The sequence below is a fragment of the Lissotriton helveticus genome, chromosome 7, assembly GCF_964261635.1.
Source record: "Lissotriton helveticus chromosome 7, aLisHel1.1, whole genome shotgun sequence".
In the NCBI taxonomy this organism is placed as follows: Eukaryota; Metazoa; Chordata; class Amphibia; order Caudata; family Salamandridae; genus Lissotriton; species Lissotriton helveticus.
In genome coordinates this window covers 317,007,312-317,027,042 of record NC_136068.1, presented here as the reverse complement: position 1 = coordinate 317,027,042, position 19,731 = coordinate 317,007,312, and positions in this window count along the sequence as shown.

Below are 19,731 nucleotides of genomic sequence, written 5' to 3'. Positions count from 1 at the left end.
GCCCTCTGCTCCTAGCCACAGCTGCTAGTGGTTGAAAGTTAAGGTTGAACAGCATTGGGCTCAGTGCTGAGCCCTGTTGCACCCCTTGTTTGATAGTATGGATCTGAGAGGAAAACGGGGGAGCTGTCACCTGGAAGCTCCTCTCAGAAAGAAAAGAGGCGAACCAATCCAGGGAGGAGCCCACCACACCCGCCTCCTGCAGCCAGAATCTGGTGGGAGACCGTATCAAACGTGGCACTGCGGTCTAATAGAATCAGTGCTGAAGTACATTCCTCATCCAGTGTGACCCTCAGATATTCGGTCACAGCTAGCAAGGCAGACTCTGTGCTGTGGCCTTGACGAAAGCTGTTCTGAGAGGGGTCTAAGGTATTGTTGTCTTCCACGATGCATGTCAGAATGGAATTAACCTGTATCACAACAATCTTAGATACCAATGGCAGGAGAGATATGGGGCGTACATTCTCCAGTTTGGCTGTATCCAGGGGAGGTTTTTTTAACAAGGGTATCACCCTTGCTTGCTTCCAGGTCCTATGGACAACTGCTATCGACAAGGACATATTAATCACATGGCCCAATGGAGAGAGGAGCATGAGTAAAGAATTCATAAATTGCTCCGGCCTGAGGGGATCAGCAGGAGAGCCTGATTTCCTGGGATATTGATGGGAGGGCCGCAAGAGTGTGGGTGGTGCAGGGACTAAGAACAGAGCCCGAAGATGTAGCAGGTAGAGAGAAGAAGCTATAAATGTTCTCCACCTTCTTCACAAAGAAGGTGGCGAGAGCCTCACATTGCTCATCTGATGTCATACGAGGTGATGGGGTTAAACCCACCCATTCAAGATCTTTAAGTATGCCAAAAATACTTTTACCGGGGTTCTTACTGCCCCTGATCTCAGCTGCAAAATGAGCTGCTCGCTCTGACTGGATGGCCCTGTGGTAGTTCTTGATAGCTGCCTAATAGCGCCCCTTCAAGATCAAATTATAATCGCGTCTCCACACCTGCTCTAACCTTTTGCAAACTTTACTCATACTGGCAAGCTTGTCACTGTACCACGGACTAGACCTGGTATTGCGACACTTGGACCACTTAGTAGGGATAAGCACAGTGGCCGGAGGATCCAGTTCGACAGGGCGTTATCAGCAGCGTCCGAGTCATTTGGTATGTTAAGGGTGTTTGAAGAAAGGAAGGCATGAAATTGTTTGTCTTTAATTTATGCCATGGGCGCCTGAAGGAGGAGCACTGAACCTCTCTGTGAACAGGCTCTACCCCAGTGAGAATCATAGATATCAGGTAATAGTCAGACCAGCACACTGGGACAGGGGAGTTGACGGTAAGGGAGCGAAGATTTGAAAAAACTGGGTTCAACAAATGGCCAGCACAGAGAGTGGGGCCTTGAACCAGTTGAATCATCTGACATGCCTCAAAGTCAGCCAAGAAGCTACCTATTTCTGGGTCCAGAGGACTGACTAAATGCAAGTTCAAATCCCCAATGATAGTTAAATTGGCTGATCTCATAACCAACAAACTGACTGTCTCTATGATTGCTGTCCTGAACTCTTTAGAAGGTCCTGTGGGCCGGTAGATCAATAGCCCCAACATGGTCAAGCCCGCATTAAAGGAAATCCCAAAACTTGCGCACTCACGGCCGACCAGAACCATTTTGGCAAAGGTGCAGGTATAGCAGGATTTGTAAACAACTGCAATTCCGCCCCGCCCCCCTAGAGTATATGTTAAGAATCATGATACTAAAGCCTTGAGGAAGCGTTAGACCGGGCTTAGCCACCGTATCAGCTGACAGCCTAGTCTCCGTTAAAAAAAAGGACATAAGGAGATTCATCCTGCAGCAGCTAGTGAACATCAAGAAAGTGCTTTGCTAGAGAGCAACAGTTTAGACTGAGAATTCTGATACTATGCCCAAGGGAGGAAGGCATAATAAAAGGCAAGAAGCGGCCCAAGAATTGAAGCCGCAGTATTTAAAACAAAAAGGGCCCTCTGGCAGCTTGCTGATCGGATGTCCACAAGGTTTCACTGCCTCCCTAATAGCCAGCAGGTCAACAGATGAATAGATGAACTTATCTCTGACCAAACCGACAGCATGTCTGGCGTCTGAAGGCAGCCAGGTGCAGATGGGCGCAGACAGGCTTGCCTTAGGCACACCTTCGAGGGCCAACGGCGTGCCCACTGTGCACGTCCGCTGCATGCCCGCGGCTTCACCATACGAAATAAGTGAGCACTGATTGTCAGAACCGCCCCCACCACCCGGAAATGCGTCACCCAAAGGGGAGGCAAAAAAGCAAGTTACCTCCCTCCACACATTCGTAGCCTGCTGCGGTGGACTGGGGCGAAAAGAGTGAACCAAAAGGTAAAAATCAAAGGATGAAATAACACACAACTAAAACGTACACACACGCTGCACACTGCGAGTGTCGAAATCAGTATTAAAACTTTAAAACTTTAAAATGCAGGAATCAGGGTAATAACAAGTACAGGCGAGTTAAAACAAATGGCTTCACCATGGCTGCTGCACGACCGCGGCCCCACCATACTAAATAGGGGAGCACTGATTGTCAGTACCGCCCCCTGCCACCCAGAAATGTGTCCCCCAAAGGGGAGGAAAAGAAACAAGTTACCGCCCTCCACACAATCGGCAGCCTGCCGCGGTGGACCGGGGCGAATAGAGTGAACCAAAAGGTATTATCAAAGGATGAAATAACACACAACAAAAATGAAAACGCACACTGCGAGTGTCGAAAACAGTATTAAAACTTTAAAATGCAGGAATCCGGGTAATAACAGGTAAAGGCATGTAAAAAGCAAATGGCCTCACCATAGCTGCTGGCGTCTATCCAAAGGCCACAGTGATGGTGCATTGTTCAGTACATACCATGACAGGCTCACTCTGTCTGGGAACTGCTGCTAGTAGACCTTCTGCACAACGGTGAAATCTAAATCAGCTTGGCCGGAATCCACCACCTTGACGGCGATGGAGTAGTATTCGCCAGCATTGGAATTTACCATATCTGAGGCGGTCAGCCTGCATGAATCTAAATATGGCAGGCGAAAGACCATCGACTCGGCAGAGTAGTAGGGACCGCCGAAGCAGCGGGACAGCAGTAATCCTGCCAAGATCAAAATCAGGCCCTAAGTGTTGCTATGATGCAGAGGTATGACTTTCAATGAAGGAGATGTTGTGATCTTTAATATGAGTTGTGGGCAGTTTTCAGAAATACAATCATAGAGATAAAGGCAAACATGCATGTAACTTTGAGGAGTTTGTGCTCAGGGAGAGGAGGCATCCAGGAAATGTAAGAAAGGGGAGACCATTTGAAAGAGAATTGGAGAGGTGACAATCAAAAATGTTAAATAAAGATCAGTTTTCATTTCGGATTTAGAAATATTGAGGTTGTTTTTGAGAGAGCATGCAATTTGAGAAAGCAAAACGTTAGAGACCATCAGTATAATTTGTAAGTAATGACATTGATTTATTTTGTACTTCCGATAGACTTTAGAATCAGGTGAACAATCTAACTACTGCATGGCTCAGTAAGTAAGTAAGTAAGTAGCATATTTGTAGAGCGCTCGAATGTCGAGGCGTCTTGGCGCTGAAAGTAACGTGTCGTATGTACTCCAGGGACAGTAGCTGAATTACTTTGGGGGGAATAGCCATGTCTTAACCATTTTTCTAAACAGAAGTGTATTAGGCTGTAGCCTAATTGTGACCAGCAGCTTATTCCAATAGCCCGATAGGATAGGCTATTCCCTCCCCATCTGGCTCTTTGGATTTTGGGGACCGTACCTAGCCCTGTGTTGACTGATCTAAGATCCCATCGCAAGGCGAACCAGAGAAAGAGTTTCTACATGTCCAATGCTCCCCCCTAGACAGTGCCTTATGTACCAGGCAGAGGGCTTTAAATTTGACACGCTGATGAATCAGAAGCCAATGAAGCTGCCTGATACTATCAGAGATGGAATGGTATTTAGGAATGTTAAGCAACACTTGCGCTGCCGCATTCTGCAAGGACTGAAGTTCAGATACCTGGTACTTGTCTATGCCCAGAAACAATGCGTTGCCGTAGTCTATTTTTGAGAGTATTAGCGCAGCTATTACCGTTCTTCTTAGATTCTGGGGAATGAAAGGCAGAATCTTATGTAGGATCTCCAATAGGAGAAAACATGAGGAGGTCAGTAGATTGATCTGTCCTGTAAAATGAACTGGTTGTCGAACATCACTCCTAGGTTCCTCGCCTTAGAAGATGGTGGGGGCAATTACCTGCCTCCGTAGGCCACCATGCTTGATTCCATATGGGTGGATCCCTCCCAAACTCCATGACCTCTGTTTTATCTGTATTAAGTTTGAGAAAATTCTGATTCATCCATCCCATAATGCACTTCAGACAGTTATGAAAACTGACGGCTGTGCTTTCAAGTCTCAAAGAGATAGATATGACTAACTGAGTGTTGTCAGCATAGGATATCAGCAAGAAACCATGCGCTCTGATTAGTTTGGCCAAAGGGGTAACTTAGATGTTAAATAAGGTCGACAATAGTGCTGATCCTTGTGGAACTCCACATGGGAGACAAAATCTCTCTGATTTCAAATTGCCCCAACACACCCTCTTCTCCCTAGATGTCAGAAAAGAGGAGAGTAGGTTTACAGCTGTCTCATTAATACCTATTGCCTTCAGCTGGCGCGCTAGCACTGAATGGTTAACGGTGTTGAATGGTGCTGATAGGTCAAGTAGGATAAGGATGGCTCTTCCCCCACCATCCAAATGTTTTCGAATCTCCACTGTGGCCATTATAAAGGCTCATGCTAGACCACTGTTACAGCAAAGTCAGCTGATCAGCTCAGGCGTTGCAAAGCTTAAATTAATGGCTGGACGCATAGGAAATATAAGAGTTTTAGGTTGTGCTTGAAGGAAGCAGTAACCTCATGATCATAGCAATGGGAGAAATTGCATGAGTTTATTTAGAGCTATTGTTTTGTAATTTTTCATTAATTCTCGAAAGTCTATTACTTTCTCTTAATTGCTGCTTAAATATTTTCTTTCACACCCTTGTTGATTTCTTAATTGGTATGAAGGGCTTGAATGGTCATTTATCCCATAGGCGCTTCCCTGTGGGAGTTTGAAGCCAATAAAGGCCAGTTTTTCCGTTCCACTGATGCCCCTGTCACTCCCTCTACATCCCCGGGGTTTGTTGCAGTGTGTACTGCAAAGGCGAGGAGACAAAAGGAAGGGGTGGAGGGAGAGTGAGAGCTAGAGAGAGGGAGAGAAAGAGAGAGAAAGAGAGAGAGAAAGAGATGAAGCGAGAGAGAGAGCGAGAAACAAACAGAAATCTTCAAGCTGCGAGATCCTTGATTCAGCTTCCTGCATTCTTGCGGGTAAGCTACCCACTGCTTCTTCAATGTTAGCCAAACTTTTATGCAGAGATACTATTTCACTTGCTAGTGTTACTTTCGATTCTCAAATTTCTTTGAGAATCAAGTTCAGCATGGTCTTAATATCCCAATGCACAGTTGGCTCCTCTCCTTGCTGCTGTTTTAATCATTCCGGGGCTTATTTATGTGTCCTTGCTTCACTTTGCACTGCTGGTGCATCACTTTCTGTGACGCAACAGCAGTGTAAAAAATGCGCCTTGTTGCGCTATATTTACAAAGTGATGCATCTAGGTAGATGCATCACTTTGTAAACCCCTGCACCACATTATACCTGCGCCAGGTATAATATATGCAGGGTGGGTGGTCTGACGCAGGTAAGCCTCGTAGAAGTGATGCCGGGAAATGTATGAGATTTCACTGCGTCACTTCTAGGACGCAAATGCTTCAATATCTTACACCTGCCTCACAGCAGGCGAATGACTGACGCAGGCATATTTGAAATGGAACTTGTACATGTGAAATGACCCATTGTTGGAGTTGCGTCACTTTTGTGACACACTTCAGCAATACGTCATTTTTGCACCTAAAGATATGTCACAAATACTGACGTATCTGTACCTCCTTGCGACATGATGTGTCATACTGTAAATATGACGCAACCAGCATGTAGCAAGGACAGCGCAATTAAAAGTGATGCATCGCTGCTTTCACACAGCGATGCGTCACTTTTCATAAATGATGCCCTGCATCTCTTGGGGTCTATCTGGTTCAAGATGGGCTGATCTTGCTGCCCCATATCTGAGAACCATGCTGGAGGCTGACACTGTGTAACCATCAAAGTTTTGCTCTGGATAGCAGAATATTGCTGGATATCACCTTCTTGTGACTATGCTATCTGGTTAGGGCTCTGGACAGGAGACTGTAAAACAAGAGATGGCCCAGATTCGACACAAGGGGAAGACCCCTGGGCATGATAGATGTTGTTTTACCTTTTACAAAGAGTGGGTACTCTTTATACTTGACTTGGGTTATACTGATTTTACCTTCATACATCACCCCACATGGTTGAATTTTTTTTACCTTTTTACTTTCCCCCTCTGCTGCCCGACTACTCTCTGGCCAAGGATTAGTTATCTCATTTTGTGTGGGAGATTCCTCCCTCCTTCTGATGTCGGTGACTCCTGTGGTACATTTTTCTGAGCAGTCCCTGCCGATTTAGCTTCTGCTCCATTGTCCAGTATATCTTCTTCTGAACTCAGAGGGTTTGACAATATTACTGCCCTTGACAGGATTTTAGGCTGCTCTTGCCGCTGTGGAAGCTACCTTCTTTTGAGCAGTTCGTGTTTTAGCTTTAAGAGCCACACCATTTTTCAAATTGCTGATTACGTTAACCATTTTAGAGGCTTCCCCATTATAATGGATTACAGACCACCCTTGTTCCAGCTTTAAGTAAGTAGCGGAAAACCAGCCAGCTACCCACAACCAGGAGTCCCTATAAATGTTCCCATATTCGATCAGGTACTTACCCCTGGTGTGAAACCTGGTATCTCACTCCCTCAGTGGCCTCCACTGTTGTGTTCATGCGGGGGGGGGGGGGGGGGGGGAGTGGGGCACTCAAAATCAAAAGATAGGACCTCCAACATCTCTCTTTTTTTCCACTTCTGGGAGCACAGTTCAAACACCCTGGGTCCTCTCCATCTGGTTAATGCAGGTTGATGCTGCTATGTGATATTCTTCTTTTTAATCAGCCACCCTGCTGAGCAAACCCATAGAGAAACGAAACTCCCACGTAGGCACAGCGACGGGACCCATGCCAGCGATACGAAAAGTCAGAGCCAAATTGAGCCACCCTCCTCCATTATCCAGGACTCCACTCAGACCCAAGCATGGCTCCTTCACATTGGCGGCTAGTGGGTATTAAAAGTGGTGGGCAGATGGTTTATACCCAAGTATGATGAGTGCAAAAGGAGGGTGCGGGGGTTCTCACCCGCAAGAACATTTAGGCAAAAATGTATTCAAATGGTGGTTTTGCACCACATATTTACTGCAAATTGCTAGAAAAATATGTGTATTGCCCTAATTTGTATTACTTACTGCTTCTATATTGTGACTCAAAGATCAAAGTTAAGAAGGGCCGATAATTTACCTTGCGCCTCAGCTGAAGATGCTTCAGCAGTTGCCCCAGCCCCTTCAGCCCTGAAAGGCAGAGGGTGTCAGATTGCCCCTCAAAGCACCAGCACTAGTCTAATGGAAGAATAAGCAGGAGGGCTAGACATCCTGACTTGGGCTGGGATGCCAGGGATCCTGGCACCAGCCTATCCCGTAGCCCATGGAAGTCTGGCCTACAGATCTGTTAGACCCCTGACAGGAAGAGCTGCACTCTGAGGCCAGCCTTCAGAATGTGAGCAATTCTTTAGCCACTTTAGAGCAGTGCAATCAACACCAGTCTCATGCTCCCTTAAGGTTCATCAAGACATTACCATCTTTCCAAATTATAATTCACCAGCCCTCCATACAAGTTTTGATTGATCTATTGAATATTTTAATAACCCACACTTTTGCCACGATGTAATGTGATCAGTCGTATTATTAAATATGGAGTGCAGTGCAATTTGGTTATTTGGCCTATAGGATAGCATAACACATTTCAACATGATAGACTGAATGCAGGCACGTCTCTAATGAGACTCTACCCTGCTACCAGAATTAATTTCAAGCTATGTATAATTTAAACTTTCAGCAGAGTTGTGCAAATTTCCCACCTTCCCGGTTTTGTAAACTTGCAAAGTATACGAACTTTAGGCAGCTTTGATCAATCATTTTTCAGCAGTCTTCTTTACTGCAAGACTCTGCAGAAAGCGCATTTCATATTTATTTCTCCTTCAGAAACCTCCTTTTAACAGATTGTTTAGGTGAAATGTTCTCGAAGTCTGTGCGGGTGGATGGTTGTATGTCGAAATATTAACCACAGATATGTCAATCGCCGGTCCTTTCCCTTGCATCCTCTGACGCAGGTAAGCCATGGTGGCAGGTGATGAACAGCGCCAAGCGTTCCTTTCACAAACCATCACAGGAGGTGATGGAAATGGAAAACATAAACTGGGGGTCGAGGTGTGGCAGCAGAAATGTGTGGAGTCACCGGGGTGGAGTCACGTGGAGCGGTGTCAGACAAGGAATATATATATATTTTTCGTAAGAACTTTGCCCAATAAAAATAGGCACAAATGACAAAGGTGACAGAAAAACTGTTCTGGTTTACTTCATTGGCTACAAGCAGACTGCACTTTATGGGGTTAAGAAACCTACTGCAGTGTTCTTCGTTTGCACCGCAATTACCAGAGTATTATAATAGCATCATAACTGTGGGGGTTAATGCACTTACTGGTGAGATCTGTGTGGGGTCGAGACAAAGTTTTTTTTTTTTGTTGCAGATTTATATAGCGTTAACTGGATCGCTTTACACGAGCACCAGTTATGTTACACAACAGCACATTCATTTTGTTAGCAGTGGCGGCTAGTGACATTTGAAAGTGGGGGGCGTAAAATTTTAGATGGAGTGTACCGCGGCGAGCGAGCAAGCCCTAACAACCGAAGGAGGGTTCGGGGGGTTCTCCACCGAGACATTTTTGAAAAAAGAGTGGGTAAATTTTAAAGTAAATTTTAGAAAGCAAATTTGTACTGTGCATCCTTCCTGCCAGTATGAATGTCTATGTATTCTGGGCAAGTGGGCAAATGTTGAAGTGAGCACAAATCGAGTTTTCCTACTCCCATTTTTATTGTTAAATTACTGCTCTTTCAGACCATTTTCACCACTCCTTATTACATGACATTTTTTCAATTGAAATGATGAAAGCTGCATTTGTACAAACTGTCTGAAGAGGGAGCATCCATTCCAACAAAAATTAACCATTTGGCGACTCAGCCATAGGTCTCCTGCTGGTTCAGTCTGCTTCACTACAGGATTTGACAATCTTTCTGATTAGCAGGTCTGGGAGAGCACTTGTAATCTTGAAACACGGTTTCAAGCGCTCCAGAAATATTTTATGTTCGTTTTTAAATAGGAAAATTACTGCTTGAATCTTACCTACCCACTGTGTTGTATATTTTTCTGTACCCCGCCCTGTTCCACCGCGGCCGGTGCCGTTTATGTGGAGGGTGAGGCGAGCCGCCATCTTGGGTGGGGCTGGACTGGGTCTAGCGGTCTAGTTCTCCCGGGAGGCAGGGCATAAAACGATCCCAGGCCCAGGGCTCTCCGAGAACGTAAGGTTGGTGGCAGCAACCCTGCTCTCTGGGAACCTCTTGATTTTTTATTCATTACGCGCAGTTAATGGTAGAGATTGTCGTTGCTCTGACGTGAATGAGACGCCAGCGCTCCAGAAATATTTTATGTTCGTTTTTAAATAGGAAAATTACTGCTTGAATCTTACCTACCCACTGTGTTGTATATTTTTCTGTACCCCGCCCTGTTCCACCGCGGCCGGTGCCGTTTGTGTGGAGGGCGAGGCGAGCCGCCATCTTGGGTGGGGCTGGACCGGGTCTAGCGGTCTAGTTCTCCCGGGAGGCAGGGCATAAAACGATCCCAGGCCCAGGGCTCTCCGAGAACGTAAGGTTGGTGGCAGCAACCCAGCTCTCTGGGAACCTCTTGATTTTTTATTCATTACGCGCAGTTAATGGTAGAGATTGTCATTGCTCTGACGTGAATGAGACGCCAGCGCTCCAGAAATATTTTATGTTCGTTTTTAAATAGGAAAATTACTGCTTGAATCTTACCTACCCACTGTGTTGTATATTTTTCTGTACCTCGCCCTGTTCCACCGCGGCCGGTGCCGTTTGTGTGGAGGGCGAGGCGAGCCGCCATCTTGGGTGGGGCTGGACCGGGTCTAGCGGTCTAGTTCTCCCGGGAGGCAGGGCATAAAACGATCCCAGGCCCAGGGCTCTCCGAGAACGTAAGGTTGGTGGCAGCAACCCAGCTCTCTGGGAACCTCTTGATTTTTTATTCATTACGCGCAGTTAATGGTAGAGATTGTCGTTGCTCTGACGTGAATGAGACGCCAGCGCTCCAGAAATATTTTATGTTCGTTTTTAAATAGGAAAATTACTGCTTGAATCTTACCTACCCACTGTGTTGTATATTTTTCTGTACCCCGCCCTGTTCCACCACGGCCGGTGCCGTTTGTGTGGAGGGCGAGGCGAGCCGCCATCTTGGGTGGGGCTGGACCGGGTCTAGCGGTCTAGTTCACCCGGGAGGCAGGGCATAAAACCAAATGTGTATACAGGAGCGCAGCGGGCGCGACGAATGCGCGCCGAAGTCGCGCATAAGTCGAGCCCTTCTGCGCCCGTCTGCGGCTGACCGGGGCTAGGGGCTGGAACCCCTGGCCAAATACACACATATTCTTCCCAGGACTTAATACTACTTAGACCCACAGACGACCCGGGTCCTGCTTTGCCAGCGTATGTACTAAAACGCGCCGCTACTTATGGCATCCTTAAATCCAAATACATTGCTGGCAAAGCTACGCGCCCCAATCTCTGTACTCCCCCTCTGCCCTCTGTGGACTTAGAGACCACACTTAAATGTTATTATTTAAACACCAGGTCTATGGTCAAACACCATATGGATATATTTTTTCTGCTTCAAGCCGAGCAACCCGATCTCTTACTTCTCACAGGGACTTGGCTTACTGCAGATTCTTTACCCTATATTTTAGCAGCTGTTCCTTCTAACTATTACATTTTATACGTTAATAGACCTGCTGACAAAAGGGGTGGAGGAGTAGCAGCTATTATTCGTAATACCCACAAATTTTCAGTTTTACCATCTCTTGACCTTACTGGATCAGATAATATGATTTTTAAAATGGACACTGATAGTGGATCATTACTAATGATCCTCATCTATCGTCCCCCCCAAAACATGCCTACATTTGCGGCATCTTTGGCAGAACACCTAGCCCCCCTAATTATCAACCACAAAAAAATCGTGCTGCTGGGCGATTTTAATCTTTGGTTAAACTCTACTACGCTGGACACTCAGGCAGCCGCGTTGAAAGAGACTTTATTAGACCTGAACATGACCCAACAGATTCACTTACCCACCCATGAAAAAGGGCACAGCCTCGATCAAATTTGGTCACAGAATATCCCCTTGGATATTAGTTCAATTACTCCTTGCATCTGGTCGGACCATTTTTTGATATATTTTACTATCGCTATTGCGAAAAGTAGAAAGCAGCCTTTCCAGAAAGGCGGGAAAGTCAGAATATGGAAGAACACTGACATCTCAGCCTTCATCGACACGCTGACTTCATCCCTCCCCCCATTAGATCAGGATATTAATGGGACTGAAGAAGCCTTCTCCAACTGGCTACGTCAAGCAGCGGACGTGCATGCTCCCTGCTCTAATATTCCCCGCTCCCGCCCTAATGACGCCCACAGGTGGTTTACACCTCACCTGAAGGCTTTAAAACTCGAGGTTCATCAAAAAGAGCGGAAGTGGCGAACAGTGTATTCGGCACTAGACAAAGCCAACTACTGCAGGGCTCGAAAGGACTATCAGAAACTTGTCCAAAAATATAAAACTGATTACTTCTCGGAAAAAATCCTGAATTCCCGTAACAAATCAAAAGAATTGTTCAATATCGTTGAAAGTCTTAGTGGCAGTGACAGAACCACTCAATCTGTGGCTCCCACTCAGGACCTCTGTAATTCACTTAATTCCTTTTTCTTTGATAAAATCTGCACTATAAAACAAAGCATCTCCTCTACTCTGTCCTCCCCCTCTTTGGCTGATGCGTATTATAATTCTTCAACTTTGGAATCATTTCCCCTCATTGATGGCGATACTCTGACTAAGCTTTTCGCCAGGGTCAAATCAGGCTCACCTGATGACATCTGCCCTCCGCACATCTTGAGAGAGGTGGGAACTGCTATTCCTGAGGGCATGCTTTCTCTGCTGAACGGATCTCTTTCACAAGGTAAAGTCCCCAACAACCTTAAAAAGGCTCTACTCATTCCCCTGATAAAGAAGGTCGGAGCAAACCCGCTCGACCCGCTCAACTATAGGCCTATATCACTGTTGCCATACTGTGCCAAACTTTTGGAGGCTCATGTCTGTGACAATATGTCCAAATTTGTTGAAGAAACTGAATACCTCGCACCTAACCAAGCTGGTTTTCGCCCATGTCATTCGACTGAGGCAGTTATCCTGGCGGTACAAAATACCCTGAGGCGGAACGCGGATAACGGGATCCACCAGGCCTTGGTGCTACTGGACCTCTCGGCTGCGTTCGACACGGTTGACTATACCATCTTGGTCAACCGTGTCGAACAAGCAGGTCTTAGGGGCCCTGCGCTGAGTTGGATCCGTCCATTTATCACCGGCCGCACTCAATCTGTAAGATTGGGCTCCTTCACAGCTCCCACTATATCTACCACCTGTGGAGTACCTCAGGGTTCATCATTGTCACCTTTACTTTTTAACTTATACCTACGCCCCCTATTGTACTCCTTAAGAAAAGCGAAAGTTACCATCTTCAACTATGCAGATGATGTGCAACTCATCTTTCCTTTGAACACCAAGGACTCAGTAGAGGAATTTCAAAATATCATGTCCCACATCCAGAGTTGGATGAGTTGCAATCATTTGAAACTCAACCCAGGCAAGACTGAATTGGTCTTGCCTGGGCAGAGTGTGCTTAGCTGGAACCCAAGTGTTTGGCCTTCCAGCTTGGGGGCTCCACCTTCTAAGTCATCTTCAGTCAAGAGTCTGGGTGTACTTATTAGCGAGGATCTGTCTCTGAAAAGACAGGTAGGCGCAGTGGTGTCATCCAGCTTCTTTCAATTAAAGAAAATTAAGAAAATCACTTGTTTTTTTTCTCCAGCTGCCCTCACCCAGATTGTTATTGCCCTGGTCCTGTCGCGACTAGACTTCTCCAACAGCCTTTATCTTGGGCTTCAAATTGGAGAGTTAAAACGCCTCCAGCTGGTCCAAAACCAGGCTGCCAGACTTATTCTGAATCTTTCTAAGAGGCAGTCTATTAGATCAGGGTTGAAACAGTTACATTGGCTGCCTGTTGAGCAGCGAGTTGCTTTCAAAACAGGGTGCATTTTATTCAAGTCCCTACTTGATTCTGGCCCTAAGTTTATTAGACAACTGTTTATCAGATACGATCCTTCCCGCAATCTTCGTTCCTCCCACAAATCCCTTCTGAATGTCCCCTCTTACAAGAGGAAGCGTCTAGGCGGTTGCTGCTTTGATCACCTTGCAGCCACCTTCTGGAACTCTCTTCCTCTTCAACTGAAACTGAGTGGTAACATTTTGAGTTTTAGACACTCTCTCAAAACCTGGTTATTCTCCCAGGCTTACTGCTGAGCTGCCTCATCTCTGTTTTTAACTGGTGTGCTGTGTTCCCTTCTATAGCGCCATGAAGCCCTTGGGCGTACGAGCGCTTAATAAATAAATATTAACATTAACATTACATTAAGGCAATGCTACAGCACACCGATGCCCAGCCTCGCCCTACATTTCCACTGGTCCAGCTAACTTTATGAGTGAGGACGCTTCTGGCATAGCCAGTCGGTCTCTTGGCGCTACGCGTCACGTGTGGATTCATTTTTGGAGTTAATGTTAAGTTAGGACTGTGTGCATAAGAACATGTAATGTAATGGTGTGCTCCCTGAAAAATGAAAGTTAATGGTGGCGGAAGGTTGACAGGTGCATACAGTGGGTCCCCCACAAAATCTAAACTACACGAAATTGGTCAGTGTATACGTGTGGTGGCTGTGTGACTATCTGGGTTGTCACTGAATTTAAATGGTGATCACACTGTTCCTTTATGAAAGTATTGCTTATATGTGGAATTTTCTGACACAGAGGACATCTCTTTGCTACGATCCTTCCTAAGATGTTACTGCATGTTGTTGGTATTTCCTCTTTAACTGCTTTTATGCGGTGGACAGACTGTTCGTATTCCTTGCATCACCTCTGCAGGGCAGAGCACTTTGAATCCACCACGCTATGGCAGGAAACCAGTTTTCATTAAAAAAACAAAAAAAATCACACAAAACATTCCGATTTTTTTTTTGCTTGTGTGTACGTCCGAGTCATGCATGAACATTTTACAATTGAAATTCCAGGGCCCTGGTGATGACTTCATTCAGATTAAAAGATGTTTATTTATTGCACAAATCCAGTCGCTGCTGGAGGGGGTGATGTGGGGGGCGGTGATGTCACGCAGGCAGGGGGGGTGATGTTGCGCTGGGGGGGGAATTAAATATTAAATATAAAACAAAACTTACCTCAGCCACCGCCGGTCCGGGTCCGCGCCACCTCTGCTCCTCGACCCCTTGGCGCCTCACGTCACAAGACTGGCAGCCCCTCGCAGCCAATCCTGGCGCTTGGGGCACAGGTTTCTCCTCGCCTGCAGCACGCCCTCCTAATGGGCATGCGCAAAAAAGCGCTAACACAAGTGCGCATGAGTGGGCAAGGGTAAAAAATTCACCCTCGGTCCCCACTCATGCGCACTTGTGATGCTTGCCCTGGAGACATCATGTCAGTCAACATGACGCCACCCCGCCCACCCTGAAGGGGGTGGGCGATGTGATGTCATGCTGACTTCGTCTTTGAACTTAAGTAAACTGAACTGATTCAGTTTACGTTCAGAAACGCCGAGGCGAGGGTGCTGCGGGCAGCTGCAGGTTGGGGGGGCTACGCCCCCACACCCTAATGGACGCACCGCGCCTGTTTGGTAGGCACGGGAAAGGTGATTTACCCAGAATGTTGAGCCAACACATAGGCTCGAACCCAGTTCCCCAGCTCCAAAGTTGGCAGCTCTGGCCGTACAACCTCTCCCCGATTGTATGTGGGTGAGATGGTTATCAACACTGTAACCTAACAGATTAAATGAAAAGGATGAATTAAGTTGTTATAGTGGATATACACTGCGTGTATAATTTAATCGATACATGCAAAGTGTGGTAAATAAATAAATAATACCCTATTTTTGACTAGGCATATAGCATAACAGATAGCTCAATAAATAAGAGTCAAGATTCGAGGTAGTAGGAGTTTCTGCAGGTTTATTACAGCATAAGGACAGGATCAGGACAACCTGCATAGGATGACCCAGCAGCTGCTGGGGCCGGGTCTGGGATGAGCGCGCTAACTTTTAATAACAATACATGAACTTATATACATAATACGAACACATAGCATTACATTACAGTAGGCGTAGCAGTGGGTGGAGCAGAAGGCGTGACGCGTAGCAGTCGCGAAAGATAACAGTAAAAGTAGGTGTAACTGGGCGTATACATAGACATGTGGTGCAAACGTAACAGAATATGTCATGAATGGGGCGGAAACATAGGAGGGGGCTACCTAAGGAGCCGGGACCTCTAACCTGATGGTGCGCGTAAACTGGCAATGACGTATCACTAGGAGAAGCTGGGGGCTATGAACTCTGTGCTAGGAGCAGAGACTAAAGTCTGGAGGGTCGGAGCGACATGTACCTAAACCCTATCTAGTATCTGATGTTTAGGGAACATGTTGATATAAACTAGAAGTCATGAGGGGAAAGGCTAACTCGATTCTAAGACTGGACCATGCATTATTCTACATGTAGTGCGTGATGAAGAATACTAAATGACCATTAAATACAGTATTTCTCTAACGTGGAGACGAAAAGGCTAGACAATGACGGAAACTATTGATGCAGTTCAGTAGCTTAGGAATGCAGAGAAGGAGGACTGAACTGATAACTGGAACTATAACATACTTTTGGCAGACTCAGAGGCAGAGCCAAGCTACACCAGGCACTGCGAGGCAGGAAGTAAGTGAAGGGTCGAGGATACAGGTGGGGGCTGTATCGCTCCTTAGCGAGGCTTTCAGGAGACAGGAGCTGAATCTGATGTCCGGGCCCTGTTGAGGCCTGGAAACGGGGACTTTATAATGGAATAACGTGCACACTGAGAAACGTGGCAACGTAGCTTTACATAGGCCTGATATTCGTAGTATTCACGAGGACTGGAAAATGACATACTAGAGGTGGACACAACTGTAATTGCGTCATTAATCGGACATGGGAAATAACATATGCATATTGGTCATGCACACATAACATATGATGGATGAGGCGTAGGGACACAGAACATGGCAAAATTTACTTTTCCACATTCCCTCCTTGTCACTACGTTTCCATCAGGAAACATCAATATTCATGATACCGTCTATCATTTCATACAGTACCATTTGCTCGTCTCGAATTATCTTGGAACGGGATTTAGAACGGGGCTTAGGACTAGGAATACAAGAGGTAGCGCACATGCTGCAAATCGCAGGGCCACATTGTATACAGAGGCAGCAGCTAAATATGATCGCTACTGCAATACTTAGAAAGGACAGGACTTTCCATCCCCATACGGAAATTATATTCCAGAACCAACCGGACCATGTCCAGGTGCCTGGATCTTGATGTAACAGATGGGCAATTTTATGGAGTCTGGTTATAGCTGAATAAACAGACGGCGCGTTATTTGGAATAAAAATGCAACAACTGGATCCGATGAGTCTACAGGCCCCGCCCCTATCGGCCAGTATGACGTCAAGGACGAGACGATTCTGTAAAACGACAATTCTCATAAAGGATTGCTCTTCAGTTAAGTTACCTAGAGCGGAGGCAGTCTCATCTACTACAGCTTCAAGGGTTCTTGTTAACCTACGGATTAGCTTACTATTTACAACTGTACCTAAATAAGGGAAAACACCTTTATCTATATCAATGAATTGTTCTGCGGCGGTTTCAGTATAATCGACAATCGGGAGATTTCTCTTGTGTCTAGTATGTACTAGGAAGGAATTCCTATGGTAGTCAGGTGGGGCTAGAAAAACAGGTGGCAGTAGGAAGGCAATATAACAGGTTCCCTCCCAATCGAGGGGCAGACGAACATATGCAGTTTGACCACAAACAAAATAAGAATGACGTGAGGCTTTAAAAATAGATTTCCCACTGTCACTATACTTGATAACAGTAGTACATTCACTATGTCCTACGTGTACAGAACCATAACTACGGACACATAATTCGCCTTTGACTGGTAGTACTGAAATAGCAGGTGAGTCTGGAGTAGTATCAGACTGAACATTCAGGACCATAAAATTCGAAGAATAGTTACCTAAATTGTACACTTCATTTTCTAGATCTAACCCTGTTCTGTGGGGAAGACCTTTCTTGTCTGGGAAACATGTACTGTTAAGAAAAGACATCTGTTGAGGATGACGTTAACGTGGACCATGCTCCACACGAACCATTATGTGAAAATGGGTAAGGAAAGAGTGGCAGAACTCCCTTTGACGTCTGGAAAGGGGGGAGTCGACCACACACCCAACAATTAGTGGCATTGCTGGTCTGGTGTGAATAATGTAACATACGGATAAATGAATTATTACGCATAGCGAGGCGGTATGAATATTCGTGAGGAGGCAGATCACTAAACGTGTGCTCTACTGTAGCATTAGCAGACTTATTTACATGAGGAACTGAGAAACACAGGAAAAATGCGTAGCTAGTGCAGGAAATCATTATGCTGATGAATAATATGAAACTTAGAAAAACGATACATTTGATTGAGTTTAGACTGACTCTCTCACTATGGGGGTCTATTTTATACATGTCAGAAACAATCTAACCGTTTCACCTAGGGGAGGACTTATACAATCAAACTGACTGACTTACTAGACCGTAGTTTTTGCTTATACTCCTGTTGCGGAGTTTTCTCTAACAGGGAAGGGGTTGTAACAATGTCTTTTGCGGGACAGTCCTTAGGAACAATGTCTTGGCAGTCTTTAAAATCCGGGGAATCCTTGGAAATGTTTTTAGAAACGGGTTTCAATCCATTGAAAAGTTTTACATGAGAAAGGTGGACCCACCCCTTCCTGCCTTCCAGCTTGACGGCAGTACGGGTGGTCAAGAGGACCTGACGTGGCTCCTTCCAACGAGGTTCCAGCGGACTTGATCTGTCAAAATTCCGGATCATCACCAGCGAACCTGGAACGATTTCATGCGGTGCCACCTCGGTATTGTCTGGAAATGCGGCAGCAACCTGTGAACGACATGAGTTGAGGGCAGACATCAAGGAAGCTAGGTAATCTGTCAACATATTACATGAAACATCGGTAATACTTCGGGGTCTAGGAGTACCCCACATGTTAGGGGGGCGGCCGAATACGACCTCATACGGGGACAGACCTGATCTGGAATGTGCGACCATGCGCATATAAAATAGAGCAACTGGCAGAGCTACTAGCCAGTCCACACCTTTTTCTTTACAGACTTTTGCAATACGGATTTTCAGGGTCTGATTATGTCTCTCGACTAGACCGGCTGCTTCAGGATGGCGTACACAATGGAACTTCCACTGGTACCCTAACAACAGGGAAACATGCTTCATTAACTCTGAGGAGAATGGCTGACCGTTATCAGAATATACGACTCTAGGGAGTCCATACCTAGGGAAAAATTCACGAACCAACTGCTTGGCAGTGGTCGCGGCTGTGTAATCTGGGACTGGATATGCTTCTGTCCACCTGGACAAAGCGCATACTACTACAAGGACATACTTGAAACCTCGACATCGCTCCATTTGAATATAATCCATCTGGAGGACCTCAAAAGGGTGGTCAGGGGGCTGGAAACCACCTTGTTCCACCGGGACACTTTTACCTGGATTAAACTGACAACATATCATACAGGTACGGACTTTCTGCTTGGCTGCAGCTCGTAAATGCTTGTTGAACCAAATGTTCTGGATACTGTCTAACATAGCTTTTTCTCCTAAATGTGCTGGACTATGTGCGGTATTGATAATGACTTGAACCATAGAGTCGGGGAGAAACCATGTGGCTCTACCCTTCGTTAACCATCCTTGATCTGTCTGGACCCCTCCTTGTTCAGACCATTTCTTGATTTCATCGGAAGTAGCATGTAACTGGATATCTATGACATCTTGTGTAGGGTCCTTAACTGTCATACATGTGATCGGATCTGGAGTGTGTGTCAGGTTAACTGGAATGTCTGGAGTCTGTGCTGTAAGCTTGGCTGTGCGGTCTGCTAGATCATTACCTTGGGAAATAATGTCAGTAACTTTCGTATGTGCTTTGCATTTCATAATAGCAATGGATGTCGGTAAATGTATGGCATCTAACAGGGCTTGAATAAGGAGACCATGCTGAATCTTGGTTCCATGAGAAGTCATGAAACCTCTCTCCTGCCAGAGCACTCCGAAGTCGTGTACAACTCCAAATGCGTAACGTGAATCTGTGTAAACATTAACTTTCAGGTTCTTGGCGTGTATACAGGCT